General features: G+C 47.5%; 1 protein-coding gene across 7 annotated transcripts in view; it reads left to right on the top strand.

Moving 5' to 3' along the window:
* Positions 1 to 25200, top strand: part of LOC144603634 (synaptotagmin-A) — a 230072-nt gene that overhangs the window by 95544 nt on the left and 109328 nt on the right. For 5 of the 7 annotated variants that reach the window (XM_078417149.1, XM_078417148.1, XM_078417153.1 and 2 more), the window contains one exon: positions 4956 to 5128. The exons of the other annotated variants lie outside the window; for them this stretch is intronic. The gene's annotated coding sequence lies outside the window, so the exon portion shown is untranslated. The remainder of the gene's footprint in view (positions 1 to 4955; positions 5129 to 25200) is intronic. 7 annotated transcript variants of the gene reach the window in all.

The following is a 25200-nucleotide window of genomic DNA, read 5'->3' as shown; positions in this document are numbered from 1 at the left end:
CACACACTCCATGTACACGTGGAACACAGACTCACACACTCCATGTACATGTGGTACACAGACTCACACACTCCATGTACACGTGGAACACAGACTCACACACTCCATGTACACGTGGTACACAGACTTACACACTCCATGTACACGTGGAACACAGACTCGTCCAGCCTGCGAAAGTGGCAGGCGGCTGGCGAGTCTGTGAACCTCGAGAGAAACAGGTTGCAGGGGACTCCTCGGTGCAATACCTTCCACCCCAGGTCCCCGAGTGGTAGCTACCTTGGCGGGGATGATAGTATTGAACGCCGAGCTGTAGTCTATAAACATCAGCCTGATGTAAGTGTTTTTATTGTCCGTGGTCCAGTACAGAGTGGAGAACCAGTGAGATCGTATCCTGTGACCTGTTGTGGCGGTCGGCACATTGTAATGGGTCGTAATAGTATTTTATTGTAATATTGTAATTGGACAGGATGGATGTGTTGGCACTAGAGAAGGAATCTTTTCAGCAGCACTTCAAGGGGATCTGAGGGGCACATTAATCACCCAAAGGCTAAGGAGTAACATCTTGTCACCATATTGGGGCTGCACAGTGGAGCAGCGGTAGAGTTGTTGCCTTGCAGCGCCAGAGACCCTGACTGCGGGTGCTGTCTGTACGGAGTTTGCACGTTCTCCCTGTGACTGCGTGGGTTTTCTCCGGGTGCTCCGGTTTCCTCCCACATTCCAAAGACGGACAGGTTTGTAGGTTAATTGGCTTCTGTAAAAATTGTAAATTGCCTAGTGTGTAGGATGGTGCTAGTATATGGGATGATTGCTGGTGGGTGGGCCGAAGGGCCTGTTTCTGCACTGTATCTCAAAAGTCTAAAAGTCTGAAGCATCCCTTCCTCTCCAGAGTCCGTTACTTCACCATCTGATATCAGGCAGGCAGAGACAGAGATCTGGACGATAGGATATCAGACTACCAGGGCGCACACAGTATTACAAGGGACACAATCTGATCGTTGTTTTGGTGGCAATAAAGCAGAGGCGAGAATGCGTCACATTCACTCAGTCTAATTTCCTTTCGCGATCTGATAAAATTATGTATTACTTTTCTGCTGCTGCATTTAACTGAACCACACTGGCCAAGACCAAAACATCGGTTCACATCCTCCCTCGACTTTGCGTACTGTCCAATTCACCTCCACCCCATTGCGGACATTGGACTTTGTCTATGGAACTGGTGTGCTACACAGCTGGGAACTATATTCTGCGCTCTGCATCGTCCACTGTGCTCTACCTGTTGTACTTAAGTTTGACGGGTCAAGAGGGAGTCACGAGTATATAATTGTCATACGTACCGAAACAGAACAATTACATTTGGGGCGGCACAGTGGCGCAGCGGTAGAGTTGCTACCTTACAGCGCCAGAGACCCGGGGTCGATCCTGGCTATGGGTGGCTGTATGGAGTTTGCACGTTCTCCCTGTGACCACCTGGGTTTTCTCCGGGTGCTCTGGTTTCCACCCATATTCCAAAGATGTACAGGTTTGTAGGTAAATTGTACCTGGTGTGTAGACTCGAACTAGTGTTGGTCGGCAGAGACTCGGTGGGCCTGATTCCATGCTGTATCCAGGTTTGTAACCAGTGCACTCAATAGATAACATAACAAATAAAAAGCACAATATTGTGCAAAAAAACCCAAGTCTGAAGTCACAGGCAGCTTGTGGTTCGAGGTTTGGTATTGTTAGTAGCGTTCAATAGCCTGATGGTTGTTGGGAAGAAGCTGTTCCTGAACCTGGAGATCAGGGTTTTCAGGCTCCTGTACCTTCATCCCGATAGCAGGACTGAAATGAGAGCATGGCCAGGGTGGCGTGGGTTTTTGATGATGCTGGCTGCCTTTTTGAGGCAGTGCCTCCTATATTCGTATATACTTGATAGTAGATGGACATGCAGTGCTGGAGTAACTTAGCAGGTCGGGCAGCATCTCTGGAGAAAAGGAATACCACGACTCCAACACATTGTGGTCTGATTTACTCCATTGTGGTCCAGCATTTTGTGTCTATCTTCGATATAAACCATCGTCTTTAGTTCCTTCCTACACGTATACTTGATTGTATTTATGTGTGCTGTATCTGTTCTGTTTGGATAGCATACAAGAACAAAGCTTTTCACCATACCTCGTCGCACGTGGCAATACTAAACCAGTACCGATGCTTCCACCATCCCTTTGACACAGATGCTGTTTTGTCCGCTGAATCCCTCCAGCAGTTTGAGTTCATCTTTCTCTGACCTTTCTATTGGCATTGTACCAATTCCTGAAGCCGCCTCCTCAACGCATTTGCTTCCTTAGTCAAAGAAAATAACTGCAGATGCTGGTACAAATCGAAGGTATTTATTTCACAAAATGCTGGGGTAACTCAGCAGGTCTGGCAGCATCTCAGGAGAGAAGGAATGGGTGATGTTTAGGGTCGAGACCCTTCTTCAGTCTGAAGAAGGGTCCCGACCCGAAACGTCACCCATTCCTTCTCTCCTGAGATGCAGCCAGACCTGCTGAGTTACTCCAGCATTTTGTGAAACAAAATGCTTCCTTAGTCATCTGAGAAGATCCGGCATATCCACGAGGATTCCCTCAAACGTCTACGGATGCTCGTCAGTGGGGATGCCTCTCAGCCTGGTGTGACCACTGCTCTGCTCTTGCCCGCGTGAACCCGCAGAGAGTGGTGAACACAGCCCAGTCCATCGCAGGCTCGGCACTTCCTCCCATCCAGTCCACCGTCACAGTGTATCGCGTCAGGAAGGCTGGAAGTATCGGCAAGGATGCCTGACAACCTGGCACTTCCCTTTTCTCTCTTCTACCTTCTGAGAGAAGATACAGGAGCTTCATAGCTCAGATGTCCAGACTTAAGAACAGCTTCTTCCCCGCTGTTTTGGATTAGCAGATGAGGGGAGAACCGGTGGACGTAGGTTTAAAGTGACGGGGGAAAGATTTAATAGGAATCTGAGGGGTGACCTTTTCAGACAAAAAGGGTAGTGGGTGTATGGAACAAGCTGCTGGAGGAGGTAGCGGAGGCAGGGACAATAGACAATAGACAATAGGTGCAGGAATAGGCCATTCGGCCCTTCGAGCCAGCACCGCCATTCAATGTGATTATGGCTGATCATTCTCAATCAGAACCCCGTTCCTGCCTTCTCCCCATACCCCCTGACTCCGCTATCCTTAAGAGCTCTATCTAGCTCTCTCTTGAATGCATTCAGAGAATTGGACTCCACTGCCTTCTGAGGCAGAGAATTCCACAGATTTACAACTCTCTGACTGAAAATGTTTTTCCTCATCTCAGTTCTAAATGGCCTACCCCTTATTCTTAAACTGTGGCCCCTTGTTCTGGACTCCCCCAACATTGGGAACATGTTTCCTGCCTCTAACGCGTCCAACCCCTTAATAATCTTATACATTTCGATAAGATGTCCTCTCATCCTTCTAAACTAGACCAAGTGGACCAGTTGGGCCCAAACCTCTCCTGCATTAGTGCAGCACCCTCTCCTCCCCCCCTCCCCTCCCACCCTCCCTCCCTAGGAGATAGATTTAAACTTTAACATGTGAATAACTTTAAAAATATAACACCGATTTCAATGAAACTTCTTCCATTAGCACCAAAGAGAGGACGGTGAGTAAGGTGGGCCTAAAATTGTCGCGCTATCAGGTACCGTTTTGGCTGCAGTTCAGAAACAAACAAACAAACAAACAAGAGTTTTAGTGTATCGATTAGACAAGAGAAATGGATAGAACAGGTTTAGAGGGATATGGGCCAAACGCAGCCAGGTAGGACTAATGAAGATGGGCCATGTTGGTCGGTGTGGACAAGTTGGGCCGAAGGGCCTGTTTCCACACTGCATGACTATGACTAAGATTCTCTCTCTAAGAGTAAGTGACAAAGGCTAGAGGTGAAAAGGAGACAAAGGGTGTCAGTAAAATGTAGACAAGAAACTGCAGATGTTGGTTTACAAAAACACTAGGAAGAAGTTATGAGGAGTGGAACTTGTACATCATCCATGCCTTATTCATCCATTTCTAATTATATTCTGGCCTTGAATTGGATCATGTGGACTCTGACCACTCAAAGAATTGCAGATGCTGGAATCTTGAGCAAAACACAAAGTGCTGGAGGAACACAGCAGGTCCGGCAACATCTGTGGAGGGAAATGGACAAGACACATTTCGGGTTGGGAAAAGGACACCAAGTGCTGGAGTAACTCAACGGGTCAGACAGCATCCCCAGAGAAGGATAGGTGATTAGTTTAGTTTAGTTTAGTTTAGAGATGCAACGCGGAAACAGGCCCTTCTGCCCACCGAGTCCGCACCGACCAGCGATCCCTGCACACTGACACTAGGGACAATTTACAACTTTTACCAAATCCAATTAACCTACAAACCTGCACGTCTTTGGAGTATGGGAGGAAACCAGGGATCCCGAAGAAAACCCACACGGGTCACAGGGAAAACGTACAAACACCGTAAAGACAGCACCTGTAGTCAGGATCGAACCTGGGTCTCTGGCGCTGTAAGGCAGCAACTCTACCGCTGCGCCACCGTACAGTAATGTTTCGGGTCAGGACCCTTCTTCAGACAATAAGATTCAATGCCAAAATGCAGGCGTCTGCAAACAAACAGCATATGTTTACTGAAAGTTTGGGGCAGGAAAGAAGGAATTTCATGAATAATTGATAAATAGACTAATTGCTACTTAATTCACCTTATGTTGTGCAAAATAGTTTGACTAAATTGGTGACTGTCAACCAGGTAGATGGATTTTAAACAATCAGAGCAAGTCAGATGAATATTGCGTATAATGTGTTTGTGTGTCAATTGTAAATTTGAACAATAAAAACATCAATTATCCTCTCAAGTTATCAGTGTTATACTTTTTGTGGGTCATGGCTACCATACCTCTGTTTTATTAACGCATATTTTTACAAATTGCAGCAAATCATCGCGCACATCAACGCAGCCAGAATAAATGGTCTCCGCCTGACTGCATTTGGACTGACTCCCGGTCAACAACACTAGCATAGCAAACCAGATTGGGTCTGATCTCCACACCACTTCAAAAGTCATCAATTCAGGAGGGGGTTTTTTTCCTCAAAAACAAGCCTCGGGTAAGAATTTTCACACCTATCTCAAACTTCGATGAAACTATTTGTGTGTAGTGAGTTGCTTTCAAGGGCAGTTCCTTCATGTAAACGCCAGTGGCCATTTTGTATTCCCCTGTGATAAGGTTCCCTGATGAATGTTAAAGGAAAACTAGAGGCAGAACTCTCACCTTCATTGTGCTTCCTGCCTATTCTTGATGTCCTGAAGCACTTTGCAGTCAGTGAAGTGCTTTACCATTTGACGTGCGGTCGATGATTTGATGGGAAAATGCTGGCAGCCATTTTGCACACTTCAGGATCCCAAACCCATCAACTTGATTCTGCCCAGGGTGGTCCTGCATTGATTGAGAAATAAACATTGGCCAGGATACTTAAAGGTTTCAGATTTCATATTGTGACATGGATATTTTGGCGCATCGAGCCAATTGCAGTTCACTGCAATCTCATTTATGGCGTCAAAGGTGCTTTTATTGTCACATGTGCAAAATGCAAACACACAGTGAAATATTTTTCTTACAGTCCAGTAGAGTATTACCATATGTAAGCACATCCCTGATTAGCAAGTGTACAGAAATAGTCTCCTGAGACCGCATGCAAGAAGCGCCATGTTTTGACGCCATTTCCAAAGTCCAGTCCGTGCTCCAATTCCTATGAGTGATGCATTCCAGGCGAGCCCCAGGCTGCTGCGGGCCTCCTGGCTTCGACTTTCTTGAACGCCACGCCCCTCCACTTGTCCGTCCACCTTTGTGTTCTGGGGGCGCCTCCCGCAGCCGACCTCGAGGGCTCGGTAGGCCTCTCATCTCCCACCGGCCTTGCTCCTCGCCCGTCGCATCCAGTGTCATCACTGGCTCCCTCCTCCTGGTCTCAGGTCTTCGGGGGACCAGCAGGGGCCGGTTCGGCGGGCTCCCCCTTCCAAGCTGCGGACCGCCAGGTCTTGCTTTCGGCCGAGAAAGGGCCGCAGCCCTCTGGGAGAATCATGAGCCGAGAAGTATCAGCACGGAAATAGGTTCTTCAGCCCATCTCCTCCATGCCCACCAAGGCTGCCTGACCGAGCTGGTGCCATTAGCCTGTACCTGACCAATACCCCTTGCAAACCTTTCCTATCCATCCAACTTTCCCTGTAACACTCCCATCAACGACCAAATTCCACCATTCATCAACAAATTAGCAGAACTCAGCGTGTCAGGCAGCATCTCTGGAGAACATGGTTAGGCGATGTTTCTGGTTGGGACCCTTCTTTAGCACTACTGTGGACAGAGTTTAGTTTAGTATATTGTCACGTGTACCGAGGTACAGTGAAAAGCCTTTTTGTTGCGTGCTATGAGGTTAGCAGAAAGACTAAACGTGATTTAAAATCAGGCCGTCCGCAGTGTACAGATACAGGATAAAGGGACTAACGTTTAGAGCAAGGTAAAGTCCGATTAAAGATAGTCCGACAGTCTCTAATAAGATAGATGGTAGGTCAGGAACGCCCTCTGGTTGGTGATAGGATGGTTCTATTTGGACTCTAGACATTAGAGATACAGTGTGGCAACAGGCCTTGAAATTAGATTTTGACCAAAATACACTTTCAAAATCAAAGCAGTCTTGGCATGAAATATCAAGACTGGGTGTCGGAGCAAATCAATCATTATAAATTAGAAAGGACCCATTTCCTTTGAGCAGCAATCTCATCCCAATTCAGGCTTCTATATTTTTTATCTTTCATTGTTTGAAGGTTCAGTGAGATTAGAGTTTAGTTTAGTTTCGAGATACAGCATAGAAACAGGCCCAACAATCCATGCCGACCAGCGATCTCCTCCAGTACACTAACACAGTTCCACCCACTAGGGACAATTTCACAGCTGACCAAAGCCAATTAACCTAAAAACCTGTACATCTTCGGAGTGTGGGAGGAAATTGGAGCACCTGGAGAAAGCCCACGCGGTCACAAGGAGAACATACAAACTCCAAACAGACAGCACCCGCAGTCAGGATCGAACCCACATCTCTGGCGCTGTAAGGCAGCCACTCCACCACTGAGCCACTGCGCTGCCCAAGCTGTTCCCATCAACATTCCCATTAACATTCTCATCAACTACTAAATTCCAGCACTCATCAACACATTAGTGATAACTCAGTGGGAAAGGTGGCACCTCTGGAGAACGTGGATGGGTGACGTATTGGGTTGGGACACTTCTTCCCCCTGACTGTGGACAGAGTGTAGGCGCTTTGTAAAATGGTCACATTGTGTAAAATGGATCATTGCCCCATGTCCTATCACCCAGCTTTCCTCTTATCAAAGATAAATTGTTATCTTCGAATGCTTGGCAGAGAGTGCAATGATTCTCATTCTCTGCAATTCAAAATGAGGGATATTTCCTAGTCACCTGGAAAGTGAAGGCTAAGATTCAGTAATTTGCAACAAATTGAGACTAATTCAGCAGAGCAGGCTTGTGCTGTCTCGCTGAGAGTTGGAAAAGTGTTCAAGAAATCTAATGCCAAAATCCAGTGGTCTTCGCGATAATACTCAACCTTATAACACACGTGAATATTGTGAAGAAAGGGTTGTGGCCCAAAACGTCACCTAGTGTATCCAGTTAGTACCCACAATATGGTTATTTGTGTGGCGCAGCGGTAGAGTTGCTGCCTTATGGCGCCAGAGACCCTGGTTCGATCCTGACTACGGGCGCTGTCTACACAGAGTTTATACATTCTCCTTGTGACCCCGTGAGTTTTCTCTGGGTGCTCGGTTTCCTCCCACATGCCAAAGGCGTACAGGTTTGTAGGTTAATTGGCTTCTGTAAATTGTAAACTGTCCTTAGTGTGTAGGATAGTGCTGGCGTACAGGGTAATCGCTGGTTGGCGTGGGCTCGGTGGGCCAAAGGGCATGTTTCTGCACGTTCTAAAAATCTAAAGGATATAACTTTAACGTGAGAGGGGCAACATTTAAAGGAGATGAGCAGGATAGGTTTTTTACACAGGTGGATGCCTGGCATGCGTTGTCAGGGGTGGTGGTGGAGGCAGTTATGATAGTGCCATTTAAGAGGCTTTTAGATCGGCACATGCATATGCAGGGAATGGAGGGAAATGGGTCACGTGCAGGCAGAAATCATTTTAACTTGGCATCATGTTTGGCACAGACATTGTGGGCCGAAGGGCCTGTGCCTGTGGAGGGAAATGGACAGCTGACATTTCGGGTCGAGACGCTGCCTAAGACCCGAGACGTCTGTCTGTCCATTCCCTCCACAGATGCTGCCTGACCGCCGAGTTCCTCTCGCACTTTGGGTTTTGTTCACGTTTTCTAAGTAGTTCGTTTTTGATCAAAAGATTTTGAGTGGACAATCTTTTTTAATCGCCTGTCGACAAGAATTAGTACTCAGTTGCCACCGTGCTTGCATTTTGTGTGATGTTATTCGCATTAATGTTGGGGACTTTACCTCAATCAGGCCTGGAAGCTACGGTTAATGGAAGTGTCTGATGGAAAAGAGGGAGATAGAAATTCTTGGCAGGCAAAGTGTGGAAGTGTAACTGATGGTAATTGAGAATGATATGCTGTTAAATTAAACTTGAAGAGTCCGTGTTGGATGAAAATGTGCTACCGAGTACAGGAAGCGTACAAGGCCTTTCTGACCAATAATATTACCTCAGTTGTTGTCGGCCGGGCACCGTCTCTGTGCTGGGCAATTACGTAAAACATAGAACAGTAGAGTAGGGGTGGCACAGTGGCACAGCGGCAGAGTTGCTGCCTCACAGCGCCAGAGTTCAATCCTGACTGTGGGTGAGTTCTGTGCGGAGTTTGTACGTTCTCCCTGTGACTGCGTGGATTTTCCCTGGGTGCTCTGGTTTCCTCTCACAACCCCAAAGACGTGCAGGTTTGTAGAAATGAGGTAGAAATTTTGTAGAAGTTTGTAGAAACTTGGCTTTGGTAAAAGTTGCAAATTGTTCCAAGTGTGTAGGGCAGTGCTAGTGTACGGGGGTGACCGATGGTCGGCACCGAGGCGAGGTGGGCCGATGGGCCTGTTTCCGCGCTGTATCTCCAAAGTCTACAGGACTACAGGAACAGGCTCTTTGGCCCACAATGTCTGTGCCAAGTTAAACTAATCTGCCATGTCTGCAGGTTTATGTGGTTACATAAAATTGGAGAATTTTGACACAGAGGAGCAGTCGTAGAGTTGCTGTCTTACAGCACCAGAGATCTGAGTTCGATCCTGACTCCGGGTGCTGGCTGTACAGAGTTTGTACGTTCTCCCTGTGACCGCGTGGGCTTTCACCAGGTCTGGAGTCATGCGGAGATCTGACCTAGCAAGGGTGGCTCATCAGAAAAATAAGGAGCTGTCGATACTGGGACTTGAGCAAAGCACAACGTTGCTGGAGGGACTCAGCAGGGCAGGCATTATCTGTAGAGAGAAGGGACAGGTGTCATTCCAGGCCAGGACCCTTCTTCACGGTGACATTTCAGGTTGAGATCCTTCTTCAGACTGATGGGAGTAGGGGGCAGAAAGCTGTGAGAGAGTGGTGGGGGCGGGACAAAACCTGGCAAGTGGTAGGTGGATAAAGGTGAGGGGTGTTTGATTCGCAGATGGGTGGTGTAAGCAACAAAGGCTGGAGGTGCAAAGGAGATGAAAAAGGTGTCAGATAAGGATGCAAGTGGAGGAGCCAAATATCAAGCTGGAGGGAGGAATGTGGGTGGGAGGGGCGAGAAGGGAAATAAAAGGGAAATGGGGAACTCGGCTGTGAGAGATAAGCATACGGAGGAGGGGAAAGAACATTAATGGACGAAACACAGTTTTACAGTAAAGGACAAAAAATGCTGGAGTAACTCAGCTAGACATTAGGGACAATTTACAGAAGCCACGTGGGAACTTTCTGCCAGGGCCTGGTGGTAGAGGCAGATGCGTTAGTGGTGTTTAAGCGGCCTCTAGTAGGAAGAGATAGATACAAAATGCTGGAGAAACTCAGCAGGTCAGGCAGCATCTCTGGAGAAAATGGATAGTGACATTTTGGGTCGGGACCTTCTCCAGACCATTCCCTGTCTGCATCGTCCATCCTTTTTTTGGCCCTGATCCAAATAAATAGTTAAGAGTTAATCACATCGGAATCAGACAGAGACTAGACCGGGTAAGATTTCCTTTCTTGTAAGACTGACCGCTTTTTTTCAACAACCCAGTAATTCCCTTGCCATCTTTACTGATGTATTTGGTTTAGAGGAATGTAAATTCCACAGCCACCATCTGGAGACTCAAAGCCCGTGTCTTTCAGTCAATGGTCCTGGCTGCAAGTCGACTGGCTCAAGCCATATGTTACTGTGTTCAAATCCTTTCCACATAGAACAGCACAGTGCACGAACAGGCCCTTCGGCCCACAATGGCCCTGCCGAGCATGATGCCAAATTAATCTAATCTCCTCTGCCTATATGTGATCCATGTCCCTCCATTCCCTGCATATCCATCTAAAAGCATCTTGAACACAATATGCAAGCATGGTGACAACTGAGTGTTAACTTTTGTCGACAAGCGATTGAAAAAGATTGTCCACTCAAAATCCTTTGATCAAACACTAACTACTTAGAAAACGTGAACAAAACACTTAAGTGCTGGAGGAACTCGGTGGGTCAGGCAGCATCTGTGGAGGGAATGGACGTTTCGGGTCTGAAGTAGGGTCCCAACCCAAAATGCCGCCAGTCTATTTCCCTCTACGGCGACAGGCCCTTCGGCCCACAATGTCCCTGCCGTGCATGATGCCAACTTAATCCAATCTGCTCTCCCTGCATCCATATCCCTCCATATCCATGTGCCTGTCCAAAAGCGTCTTGCCTGTCGTATCTGCCTCCACCCCCCCCCCCCCCAAATGGCAGCACGTTCCAAGCACCCACCATTGTAGTGCAGTCCATAGTTTAGATTATTTTATTGTCATGTGTATCGAGGTACAGTGAAAAGCTTTTTGTTGCGCGTTATCCAATCAGCGGAAAGACTACACTTGATTACAATTGAGCCGTCCACAGTGTACAGACACAGGATAAAGGGAATCCAGTTAGTGCAAGATTAAATCTAGTAAAGTCTGATTAAAGATAGTCCGAGGGTCTTCTATGAGGTAGATGGTAGCTCAGGACCACTCTCTACTTGGTAATAGGATGCTTCCTGTGAAATCTTCCCCCCCCCCTCCCTCCCTCCCTTCCCTCACCTTAAACCTATGTCCTCTGGTTTTCAATTCCCCGACTCCGGGGAGTAAGGATGAGCTACGACTGGTGAGAGTATGGAGATGATTGAAATGTGACTCCAGCGATCCCTGCGGATTAGCGGGACGTTTATATCGGGGAGTGAACAGGAAACAGCTTGGAGTGCGTCAAACACTGAGCGTTTAGAAGCAGGGGCGCAGGAGACTTTGTACAAATTTACTGCAGGAGAAAATGGAAATGAGTGTTTATTTTAGTTACAAGAGTATTTGGGGATTTAGCTACATCAGGCACATCGATTGACTTGATTAATTTGCATGGTGGCAGTGAATCAGTGTGGAACAGAACCCCAGCTGATTGTAGCTCATCCACTTTCAATGGGTGTATTGTGAGCACGCTTGAGAGGCAAGGCTGTGTCCATAGTGAGAACCCACTTAACAAAGCCACTTCCAATCAGGCAGGTTATTTTTACATCGTTCGGCCTCGCTCCCAGCCTTTGCTCTTCTCTGTCGTAGGTTCATAAGTCACAGGAACAGAATGAGGCCATTCAGCCCATCGAGTCAGAGTTTAAGAATAAGGGGTAGGCTATTCAGGACTGAGATGAGGAAAAACCTTTTCACCCAGAGAGTTGTGAATCTGTGGAATTCTCTGTCACAGAGGGCAGTAGAAGCCAATTCACTGGATGTTTTCAAGAGAGAGTTATATTTAGCTCTTTGGGCTAAAGGAATCAAGGGATATGGGGAAAAAGCCGGAACGGGGTACTGTTTTTAGATGATCAGCCATGATCATATTGAATGGTGGTGCTGGCTTGAAGAGCCGAATGGCCTACTCCTGCACTTATTTTCTATGTTTCTATGTTTTTACTCCGCCATTCAATCATGGCTGCTCAATTACTGGTGAACATGCACTGTTCAATGGCTCCATGATACCTCCCAACAATGATTGGGACGAAACATGGGGAGGAACTATCCAAATTGGGTTTATAAGTTCATAAATTCATAAGTCATAGGAGCAGAATTAGGCCAGTCGGTCCATCGAGTCTACTCCACCATGTCTGATCTATCTTTCCCCCTCAACCCCATCCTCCTGCCTCCTCCCCATAATCTCCAACAACCTTACTAATCAAGAACCTGTCAATCTCCTCCTTGAAACTATCCAATGACTTGGCCTCCACAGCCGTCTGTGGCAATGAATTCCACAGATTCACCACCTTTTGATCAAATAAATTCCTCCTTATCTCCTTTCTAAAGGAACGTCCGTTTAATTCTATGGCTGCGTGTTGGAAGGCTGACACAGAAGATCTTTGCAACAATTCATCTCCGTTGACCAGAGAATGGAGTCGCCCTTCTTTTGACTCACCTGGTTTGGTCCACATGTAATTGTGGCCAAGGTCCTTCAGAGGAGCTGTGTTGTTGTTGACATGAGATTCTGGTTGTCTGGTTTACCAGAACGCTGCCTGGATTAGAGGGTTTCGGCCACGAGGAGAGTTTAGTTTAGCTTAGAGATGCAGCGTGGAAACAGGCCCACTGAGTCTGCATCGACCAACGATCCCCACACATTAACACTACCCTACACACGCTAGGGACATTTTTACATTTATACCAAGCCAATTAACCTACAAACCGAAACGTCTTTGGAGTGTATCTTTGGAGAGGTTGTATAGGAGGTATAAACTTGGATTGTTTACTCTGGAACAGTAGAGGTTGTGGGAAGATCTGATAGAAGATCTGATATATAAAATTATGGGAGGCATCGAAAAGGTAGACAGTCAGAACCTTTTTCCCAAGGTGGAAATGTCCAACACGAGAGGGCACAGCTGTGAGGTGAGAGGGTCAAAGTTGAAAGGAGATGTGTGAGGCCAGTTTTCTACACAGAGGGTGGTGGGGGCCTGGAACGCGCTGCCAGGGATGGTGGTGGAGGCAGATTCAACAGTGGTGTTTTTGAGGCGTTGATATAAGCACATGGATATGCAGGGAATGGAGGGGTATGGATCGCGTACAGGCAGAGGAGATGAGTTTAGCTTGGTATGATGTACAGCACAGACACTGTGGGCCGAAGGGCCTGTTCCTGTGCTGTACTGTTCAATGAACTTCAAGCTTTCTTGCACTAGTATTGTTTTTTCTTTGACTGAATGTTATTATTTATTATGTCATCTATGAGTACTATGTGTACAGGCCTGTAAAGCTGCAGCAACGAAGAACTTCATTGTTCCGTTGTCAGTACACGTGACAAATAATTGGACTCTTGACTCTTGATGGAGGATGGCCAGGTGGAATCCTATGCACGTTAGACAGTGAAGTGTTGTCTATTATCTGTAACCTTTCTTAATCCCGTGCCCGTAAGCAGCCCAACAATGGGTGTGGACAGATCCCTAAATTGTATAAAACTGCGTAAAAATTGTATTAAATCATGAGGGGGAAAGATGGGGTGAATGCACAGTTTTTTTACCCAGAGTAGGGGTATCACGAAGCAGAGGACATAGGTTTAAGGTGAGAGGGAAAAGATTTCATAGGAACATGAGGGGTACCTTTTTGACACAGAGGGTGGTGGGTGTATGGAACGAGCTGCCAGAGGAAGTGGTTGAGGCAGGTACAATAACATTTAAAAAGCATTTGGACAGGTACATGTATAGGAAAGGTTTAGAGAGATATGGGCCAGGTATGGGCGAATGTTGATGCAACATCTTGGTCGGCATGGGCGAGTTGGGCCGAAGGGCCTGTTTTGGTGCTATGCTGTGATGTATTGCTCTAGTACTTAATGAGAAAGTATGGCATGATGGGATGAAATGAATATTGAGCAAAATACAAAGTGCTGGAGTAAGGCAGCGAGTCAGGCAGCATCTCTGGAGGACAGGAACGGGTGATGTTTTGGGTCGGAACCCTTCTGCATCTGTGGAGGACATGGATAGGTGAACATTCTGGGCCAAACGTGGCCAGCTGGGACTAGTGTAGATGAGGTATCTTGGGCAAGTTGGACCGAAAGGCCCTTTTCCGTGTTGAATGACTCTATGACTATAACTGCAGCAGCGTTACTCAATGCTGAGTGCCTGAAGTTTTAAGAATAAGTCGGAGCATTGCACTGTGGTTTTTAGCTGCATCTCAAAACCACGAGTGTCTCGACCCGAAACGTCATCCATTCCTTCTCTCCAGAGATGCTGCCTGTCCCGCTGAGTTACTCCAGCTTTTTGTGTGCATCTGTGAGGAAATCAGTCTGAAGTCCTTTCCCACCTAGTTAATATCCCATTAGTTGCTGCCTTTTGTAAATCAGGCCCGTTGCCGTGGCAACGCTTAAGGAGCAAACTGAGTTTACAAGTATATCTAAAAATAACACAATAAATAGATGTCGGGTTGTACATTTGTCATTTTGGACAGGTTGCTGTTTCATATTAAGCCTTTGGATGAAAGAGGATGAAGGGTTGATTTGCTATTTCCTTGCTACACAGCACTAATCCTGAAGGATTTTAAACCCCCAACCTGTCTCCTTAAATCCACCAGCTGTATGTTATTGTTCATGGATCAGTACCCAGTGAGCAGAGATGACTGTGAACCCAACACCTTCCCAGCAACCACTCAGCTCTGAGTCGTGCCTCGTTCAGTTCCATATAAGTATTACTGACAAGCTAACAAAAGAGCTAATTTTTACTTTAATTTCAGGAAGAGATTTATACCAAAATTGAAGTAGAATGAATCTTCCGGCTAAGATAGACACCAAATGCTGGAGTAACACAGCGGGTCAGGCAGCATCTCGGGAGAAAAGGAATAGGTCGAAACTCTTCTTCAGACAATTGGAATATTCGGCGGTTAATCTGAGATACATGGATGTGGTGCCCTGATTTAACGCTGTGCTGTTGGCCATTTTTATCTGACCTCTTGAACTGAAGAAGGGTTTCGACCCGAAACGTCACCTATTCCTTTTGTCCAGAGATGCTGCCTCACCCGCTCAGTTACTCCAGCATTTTGTGTCTATCTCCAATAGACGTAAACTGCTTGATAACTTGCAGCCAGTGTCCATGTGAGTGTCTCACCCGTGTGCATTTTCCATTTAAGAGATGCCTCATAAAGCATCCTACCTCAGAAATGCCCTCAAAACGTTCCACGTAGAAGGAGTTGCTTTGAAGGAACTGAGGAGAAAATTGAGGAGGGACCTGATAAAAGTATACAAAATTATATAAGGCATTGATGGGGTAAACGGTCAGACCCCTTTTCCTAGGCTGGAAATGTCAACGACGTAACTTTGGAGAGGATGCAGAAGAGATTTACCAGTGTGCTGCCTAGATTAGGGGGAATAAACTACAGAGCGGTTGGACAGGCTTGGATTGTTTTCTCTGGAATGCCCGAGGTTGAGGGGAGATGTATATAACATTATGAGGCATAGATAGGGTAGATAGTTAGATCCTTTTCCCAGGGTGTTGTCTGTATGGAGTTTGCACGTTCTCCCTGTGACCGCGTGGGTTTTCCCCGGGTTTTCCGGTTTCCTCCCACACTCCAAGGACGTGCGCGTTTGTAGATTAATTGGCTTTGGTAAAATTGTAAATTGTCCCCAGTGCGTAGGATAGTGCTCGTGGACGGGGTGATCGATGGTCGGCGCGGTGGTGGGATGAAGGGCCTGCTTCCGTGCTGTATCTCTAAAGTAAGGAACAGTTCATTCCCAACTGTTGTCAGGTAACTGAAATATCCTCTCATCATCCAGAGTGCGGTCCTGGCCTCCCATCTACCTCAGTGGAGACCTTGGATATATCTTCAATCAGACTTTATCAGACTTCAGTGTTTATTCTTGCACTAAATGTTGTACACTTTATCCTTTATTTGTGCACTGTGGACTGCTTGATTGCAGTCCTGTATAGTCTCTTCTGCAGCTTGACAGCACACAGACAAGAGCTTATCACTGTACCTCGCCACACGTGACCATAGAAGCCAAACTAAATTGCGATGTTAACTCGGCTGTAGTTGGGATAAACCCAGGCAACTGGAACATGGCTGAACTGGTAGTTTGGAATGTTCCCGATGAGCTGGGATTCGAGGCAGGGAACTTTTCGGTCTTGCCCAAGGCCTGGTTTGTCGAGCTTCCTCAGAACCATGGGCTCTGTCTCTGAGGCAGCGGCTAAAGCTATCTGGCACCCTTCCCATCGTTCTTCACACCAGCACAGTCTCCATCTCAGAATTAGCTCTCCATATGCCTGCACACAGTTGGAACCGCATCTATCAGCTTCTGACTGTGACATCCTCTGGCAACTGTGCCTCTTCCTATCTTCAGTGCTTACTAATGGCACGGCAACTTTGTAGTGCGTTTCTCATCTCCACACTTCAAAGACCGAGAAGAATTAATGATCTGTTTGGTCCGTTGGAATTTAGCCGCACGGCAGAGTGTTTCTTCTTTAATTATTTGCTCTCAGAATGTGGCCGTGGCTGGCAACGCTGGGAAGGGTGCAGGAAAGATTCACCAGGATGTTGAGGCAAGCAACTGCAGACGTTGGTTTACAAAAGAAGGCACAGAGCGCTGGTGTACACTATGCACTGTACACTGTGGATGGCTTCATTGTAATCATGTATTGTCTTTCCGCTGACTGGTTGCACGCAACAGAAGCTTTTCACTGTACCTCTGTACAGGTAACAATAAACTAAACTGAACTAAAACTAAACTAGCTCAGCTGGTCAGGCAGCATCCAGGAAAACATTACAGTAACAGGTGACTTTTCAGGTCGGGACCAGTCTGGGATTAAGTTGCTTGCTGCATCTTAATTGACACATTTACGCAATAACACAGAGGTCTTAAGATCATAAGATAGAAGCAGAATTAGACCATTCGACCCATTAGGGCGGCACAGTGACGCAGCGGCAGAGTTGCTGCCTCACAGTGCCAGAGACCAGGGTTTAATCCTGACTACAGATGCCGTCTGTACAGAGTTTGTACGTTCTCCCTGTGACTGCATGGGCTTTCTCCGGGTGCTCCGGTTTCCTCCTACACTCCAAAGATGTGTGAGGTTTGTAAGTTAATTGGTTTCGGTAAAATTGTCCCCAGTGTGTAGGATAGTGCTAGTGTACGCGGTGATTGCTGGTCAGTGCAGACTCGATGGGCCGAAGGGCCGGTTTCCACGCTGTATCTCCAAAGTCTAAATTCTAAAGACAGTAAATGAAATGCGTTTGTAAGGTGGGTAAAAAGGAACTTCAGATGCTGGTTTACACCGAAGATAGATGCAAAACGCTGGAATAACTCAGCGGGTCAGGCAGGATCTCTGGAGAAAAGGAATCAGTGACTTTTTGGGTCGAAACCCTTCATTAGTCTGTAAGAAGGAACTGCAGATGCTGGATTTCACCGAAAATAAACACAAAAGACTGATGAAGGGTCTCGACCCAAAATGTCACCTATTCCTTTTCTGTGGAGATGCTGCCCAATTCATTGAGTTACTCCGGCATTTTGTGTCTATCTTGGGTTTGTACTATAAAGGGGAAGGAGACCTTCCCAACGCTGCTGGACTGTGAAGGCAGTCAGTTTGTGTTCCTTCATTCCCTTATCTCCCAATTAGTTGGGTTCCCAAGCGACCCAGTTTGATGCATCAATGTGACGCGGGGAGAGAATAAAAAGAGGAATGATTTCCAGTTAGATTATTCTCGGGAGGTTCCCGCTGAGACCAGCTGTTCTGTATTACATGAAGCAAATATTGCCGGAGCAGTTTTAAGTCTCGATTCCCCTGTAGGTGACTGTGGAGGTCAATGTGAATGAGGGTGAGGGTGAGTGAGAGTGGTATTGAACATGGGTCTCCAATACTCAATGGGCTGTGAACAACTTCAGTGGAGCAGTACGGTGGCACGGCGGCAGAGTTGCTGCCTCACAGCGCCAGAAACCCGGGTTCGAACCTGAATACGGGTGCTGTCTGCACGGAGTTTGTACGTTCTCCCTCGGACTGCGTGGGTTTTCCAGGGTGCTCCTGTTTCCTGCAACACTCCAAAGACATTTGGCAGGTCTGTAGGTCAATTGGCTCTGGTAAAAACTGTAATCTGTCACTATTGTGTAGGATAGTGCTAGTGCACTGGGTGCTCGCTGGTCGGCACGGACTCAGTGGGCTGAAGGGCCTGTTTCTGTGCTGTAATTCTAAACTAAACTAAATTAAACTGAAGATTTTTTTCCCTTTGGAAATATATATATTCACTCCACATTTCAAGATTTTCCCTGCTGCTTTGTGCTAGACTTTGTCGAAGAGGTTGAAGATAGATGGCATTAGATCACAGAGCACCAAAGTTTACAAAACCTAGATCACAACGTATCAAACTTTAAAAGATATTTGGGCAGGTTGATGGACTGGAAAGGTTTAGTGGGATATGGACCAAACGCAGGCAGGTGGGACAAGTGTAGATGGAGCATTTTGGTCAGCATGGGCAAGTTGGGCCAAGGGGTTGTTTCCGTGCTGTGTGGCTCTGTGACTCTACCTAACCCAATTCCTCCCCTTGACCGTGACCCCACAGACGAGCACCAGGACATAATCCCCCAGACCGTTACTGGGGTTATCACCTCCGGCGATCTGCCCCTCCACAGCCTCCAATCTTATCGTTCCCCAGCTCCGCACTGCTCACCTCTGTGTCTCCTTCACAAAAACCACAAACAGGACTGCCCTGGCAGACCCACTGTCTCTGTCTGCTCATGCCCACTGTCTCTGTCTCTGTCTACTCATGCCCACTGCCTGCTCTGCCTGCTCATGCCCGCTGAACTCAGCTCCCACATCCCTTGATCCCATCCTATCCCCCCTTGCCCAGTCCCTCACCCACCTACATCCCAAGACACCTCACACGCCCTTCAACTCTCCAATAACTTTCAATTCTTGGCCCCCATTGTCTCATCTTTACAAAGGATGTCCAGTCCCTCTACACCATCCCCCACCAGGAAGGTCTCAATGTCCTCCAGTCCTTGCCTGAAGAGACACCATCAGGTCCCTTCTACTACCACTCTCCTCTGCCTTGCAGAATGTGTCCTCAACACCCTTAACTCCTCTCACTTTCTGCAAGGGCAGCACAGTGGCGAAGCGGTAGAGTTGCTACCTCACAGCGCAGGAGACCCGGGTTTGATCCTGACTACCGGTGCTGTCTGCACGGGGTTTGTACGTTCTCCCTGGGGCTGCGTGGGTTTTCTCCGGGTGCTCTGATTTCCTCCCACAATCCAATCCAGAGACCTACAGGGTTGTAGGTTAATTGGCTTTGGTAAGTTGTAAAATTGGCCCTCGTGTGTAGGATAGTGGTAGTGTAGGGGTGAACTGGTCACATCCACTCGGTGGGCCGAAGGGCCTGTTTCTGCACGGTATCTCTAAACTAAACTAAATTAAAGATGGAGTGACTGGGGTGAGAGTGGTCTTTGATGATGCTGGTGGCCTTGCCGAGATGTAATACCTTCTCCACTCCCCCCCCCCCCCCCCCCACCCCCTCCCCCCCCCCTCTTCTCTGTGTGCATCCATTTCTTGTACAATCCCCACCCACTGTTCCCTTCCCCCACCCTCTTCCACTTATCCCCCTTCATCTGCCTTTACATTTCTTGCCTCTTCCCTCCTTATCTCCCCTTACCTCATACGTTTGGTCCTTACATCTCTGGTCTTTGACAACCCATCGGCCAATTAACCCCCCACCCCCCCCCCCCCCACCCCACCCTGCACCCCTACCTGTATCCACCTATCACTTGTGTAGGAAGGAACTGCAGATGCTGGTTAATGCTGAAGAAAGACACAAAATGTCACCGATTCCTTTTCTCCAGAGATACTGCCTGGCCCGCTGAGTTACTCCAGCTTTTAGTGTCTATCCACCTATCATTTGCCAGGCTCTGTCCTCTCTTCCAGCTTTCTCTCCCCCCCCCCCCCCCCCCCCCCCCCCACTACAATCAGTCTGAAGAAGGGCCCCGACTTGAAACGTCCCCTGTCCATCCTCTCCAGAGATGCTGCCTGACCCGCCGAGTTCCTCCAGCACTTTGTGTCTTTACTTTGTAAACCAGCATCTGCTGTCCCTTGTGTCCGCCCCTGTTTATGTTGTGGCTGTAAGCTCATGATTAGCATATGTTGGTAGCAGATGATCATTAATACTGAATGATTTATGGTGTTCAGGCACTTTGATCAGACAAAGTCAAGAAAGATTTTACTAACCTCCCACTATTAAGCGTCCCCTTTTTCCTCGGGCAATCTTGACTTAAATTAAGACTGGGTCTCTTATTCTTATATCTGGTTTGCAGATTAACTGATGCATCCAAAACAGCAATCGCAAAACAACATTTTCCCTAAAGATACATTAAACGTTAAACAGAGCTGAAAATTTGATGCTTACATGATTTAATTTGCATATTTTAATTGACTGTTAATTACACATCATAGCCTTACTTATCGTCATTCTAAAACTATTTTTATAACTCCTCGTGTGGATAAATATATGTTAAAGAGTTTGAGACACCTAACTTGCTTCCCAGCGCTACTGTGCACAGGGCTGTTAGCCGACAAGCAGGGCTCTGCTCTGCTGTTTTGTGTTATTTAAGGTATGAGCATCGTTTTGTTTTTCCTGAGTTAAAAATAATTCCATCAGCCAGCCTGTGTTGGCAATCTCCCTGCTTGCAAAAACGGAGTGCAAAGCCATTCGGAAACTGTGACTCCACCAGTGGGTCAGGCAGCATCTGTGGAGGGAATGGATAGGCAACGCTTCGGGTCGGGACCCTTCTTCAGACTGATGGGGTGGGAGGGGGGGGGGGGGGGGAGAAAGCCGGAAAAGAAAGGTGGGGCTGGGACAAAGCCTGGCAAGTGATAGGTGGAAAAACAAAGAACTGCAGATGCTGGTTTATACCAAAGATAGACACGCAGCTCTGAAGAAAATGGATAGGTAACGTTTCAGGTCAGTATCCTTCTTCAGATTGAAGCCAAATTCTGAAGAAGGATCCCATCCCCCAAACATCACCCATTCAATTTCTCCAGTGATAATAGACAATAGACAATAGAAAATAGGTGCAGGAGAAGGCCATTCGGCCCTTCGAGCCAGCACCGCCATTCAATGTGATCATGGCTGATCATTCTCAATCTGATGCTGCCTGACCCGCTGAATTACTCCAGCACTTTGTGTTTATCTTAAGTGATAGGTGGATACAGGTGAAGGGGAGGGGCTTGGTGATGGGACGTGTGAGGGAACCGGAGCGGCCGGAGGAAACCCACACAGTCACGGGGGAACGTGTAAACTCCGCACAGACAGCAGCCAAGGTCCAGATGGATCCGGGGACTTTGGTCGTGTGAGGCAGTGGCTCTAACCTCTATTATGCAGCACCCTTCGGGTCAGACTCACTGTTGTGGTTTGGAGTCATGTGTGGGATCAACTGAGCAAGAATGCTTATCAGAAGACACGAGGAACTGCAGATGCTGGAGGAACTCAGCAGGTCAGACAGCATCTGTGGAGAGAATGGGCAGATATCCTGTCAGGTCGGAACCCTTCTTCAGTGATTCAGTGGAGGGGGGGGCGGGGGGGGGAGAAAGCTGGAAGAGTGAGGTGGGGGACGGATAAAGCCTGGTGAGTGATAGGTGGATAAAGGGGTGAAGGGGGTGATTGGCAGATGGGTGGAGTAAGTGACAAAGGCTGGAAGGGAACAGAAGACAACAAACAGGGTGTCAGATAAGGAGAGAAGAGGAGGAGGAGTGAAATGTAAAACTGGAGGGAAGGACATGGGTGGAAGGGGACAGAGGGGAGGAGAAAGAGGGAGGTTGGAAAGGAAATGGGGGAAGGGGACGGGAGATGAGTGTACACAGGAAGAGAGCAGGGTGACTGGGGAGGGGACGGGGGGTGAGAGATAGTGTGCACATTGGGGTGGGAGGGAGAGGCACTGGAAGGAGATCCCATCCCAAAGGTTTGCAGGGGATATCGGTATGAGTATTGGATTCTCCAACTTGTAGTAATCCCCCCACAACACCCCCTCTCTGACCCGTGCCCCCTTCACTCCCCACCCCATTGTGTGTTTTCCTGCTGTAGGAAGGTTGTGTACAGCGGCTGCAAACAACAACACTGTGAAGGAGCTGAATTATGCCATTCGGCCCATTGAGTCTACCCCGCCATCCAATCATGGCCGATCTATCTCTCCCTCTCAACCCCACTCTGCTGCCTTCTCCCCATGACCCCTGATCAAGTACTAATCAAGAACCTATCAATTTCAGATTTAAAAATACCCACTGACTTGGCCTCCCCCTCTGTCTGCGACAATGAATTCCACAGATTCACCACCCTCTGGCTAAAGAAATTCCTCCTCATCTCCTTTCCAAAGGAGCGTCCTTTTATTCTGAGGCTGCGCCCTCTGGTCCTAGACTCCCCCACTTGTGGAAACATCCCCTCACACGGCCACAGAATACATTTCTACTTAATTAACACCTTCCCGGTTGTCACAAACAGCCACATCGTTGATAGACACCAAGCCAGGTGAGAAGATGTTGGAGCAGGCAACAAAATCTTTTGGTTCAGTTTAGTTTATTATCACGTGTGCTGAGGTACAGTGAGAAGCTCTTTTGTTTCATACTATCCAGTCAGCGAATAGACTATATGCTGGCAATCAAGCCGTCCACAGTGTACAGATGCAGAATGAAGGGGTATGAAGTGTATCCCGATGTTGGGGAGTCCAGAGCCAGGGGTCACAGCTTAAGGATAAGGGGGAAGTCTTTTAGGACCAAGATGAGAAAGCATTTCTTCACACAGAGAGTGGTGAGTCTGTGGAATTCTCTGCCACAGAAGGTAGTTGAGGCCAGTTCATTGGCTATATTTAAGAGAGAGTTAGATGTGGCCCTTGTGGCTAAAGGGATCAGGAGGTATAGAGAGAAGGCAGGTACGGGATACTGAGTTGGATGATCAGCCATGATCATATTGAATGGCGGTGCAGGCTCGAAGGGCCGAATGGCCTACTCCTGCACCTATTTTCTATGTTTCTATGTTTCTATGTAGAGCAAGTTAAAGTCCAGTAAAGTCCAATTAAAGATAGTCCGAGGGTCTCCAGTGAGGTAGGTGAGAGATCAGGGTGGCTCTCTAGTTGGTGATAGGATGACTTAGTTGCCTGATAACAGCTGGGAAGAAACTGACTCTGAATCAGGAGGTGCGCGTTTTCACACTTCTGTACCTCTTGCCTGACGGGAGAGGGGAGAAGAGGGGGCGTCTGGGGCGAGACTGGCCATTGATTATGCTGGCGGCCTTGCCGAGGCAAGGATGGGGATGTTGGCGAGTGGTGTCGGGGCAGGGGGGGGGGGGGGGGGGGGGGGATTCCAAATGGTAGGACCTTTTGTCAATGATGTGCGTCACCCACTGCCCCATAAACAAGTTTAATTGCTCCACCGTTGACACTCAACCTTCACCTCAATTCAACCGTGAAATAATCTCAATGGACAGAGGGTTGCTGCACAAAGGCAGCATGTTAATTGTGTGCCAGAGCTATATAGAAATTAATTGAAAGCCGTTTTAGTTTATTCTCCCTCCTCGCCAAATCGCAGGAGACGTTGAATCTTTGATGAAGAGTCTCTCAGTTTGCAAAGATAAATAATTTCTCCTTCCCTCTCACTCGGTGACAGACCGGTTCGCCCCTCGCATGAATTACAGGCAGCAGCGTGAATAATCAGCAAAGGGCTGGGAGCAGGCAGGCAGGCAGTGCCTCAGACCCACACACTGTTTGCCTTTCTCACAGACACAGAGGGGGGGTGGGGGGATTGTAGCTAAAGTTGGAACACAAGGCTTGCAGCTTGAAAACTCACGTAAGCGGAGATATATAAATGTTTGAAAGATAGAACATTTTGAGCAGTACGGTGGCGCAGCGGTAGAGTTACTTCCTTACAGCGTCAGAGACCCGGGTTCGATCCTGACTACAGGTGCTGTCTGTACGGAGTTTGCACGCTCTGCCTGTGGGTTTTCTCCACGTGGGTCTTCTCCGGGCGCTCCGGTTTCTTTCCACATACCAAAGACGTGCAGGTTTGTAGGTTAATTGTCTTCTGTAAATTGTTCCTTGTGTGTGGGCTAGTGCTAGTGTACAGGGTGATGGTTGGTCAGTGGTGGCTTGGTGGGCCAAAGGGCCTGTTGCCTCACTATATCTCTAAGCTAAAAACAAAACTAAAGGTACGCACGTTGAAAGCAGGAGTAGTTTGCAGAAGAGGTTTAGAGGTTGACCAGGACTACGCAAAGTGCTGGTGTAACTCAACGGGTCTAGCAGCATCCCCGGAGAACATGGATAGGCATGCATCCACCACTAACTGTGTAAAAATCCACATGGATAGACGTGCACTCACTACTAACTGTGTAAAAATCCACATGGATAGACGTGCACTCACTACTAACTGTGTAAAAATCCACATGGATAGACGTGCACTCACTACTAACTGTGTAAAAATCCACATGGATAGATGTGCACTCACTACTAACTATGTAAAAATCCACATGGATAGACGTGCACTCACTACTAACTATGTAAAAACACACATGGATAGACGTGCACTCACTACTAACTGTGTAAAAATACACATGGATAGACGTGCACTCACTACTAACTGTGTAAAAATACACATGGATAGACGTGCACTCACTACTAACTGTGTAAAAATCCATGCCCTGCAAATCTCCTTTCAACTTTGCCCCTTTCACCCTGAAGCTGTACCCTCTGGTCTTTGATCTTTCACCCTCAGAAAAATGTCCTGACTGTCGACCCTCTCTATGCCTCCCATAATTTAAAAATCTTCTATCAGATCTTCCCTCAACCTCTGGACGAAATAATCTAAGTCTGTCCAACCTCTTTGCACAACAAATCCTCTCTAACCCAAGGGTTCCCAACCTAGGGTAAATCTACCCAGGAGGTAAATTTCTCCTACCCATGGGTAAACGTCTCCTACCCAGGGGGTAAATTTCTCCTACCCATGGGTAAACTTCTCCTACCCAGGGGGTAAACTTCTCCTACCCATGGGTAAACT

Source organism: Rhinoraja longicauda, chromosome 20 (assembly GCF_053455715.1).
Source record: "Rhinoraja longicauda isolate Sanriku21f chromosome 20, sRhiLon1.1, whole genome shotgun sequence".
NCBI lineage: Eukaryota > Metazoa > Chordata > Chondrichthyes > Rajiformes > Arhynchobatidae > Rhinoraja > Rhinoraja longicauda.
The sequence above is the reverse complement of the archived record's forward strand: the minus strand, read 5'-3'. Positions and strand labels throughout refer to the sequence as shown.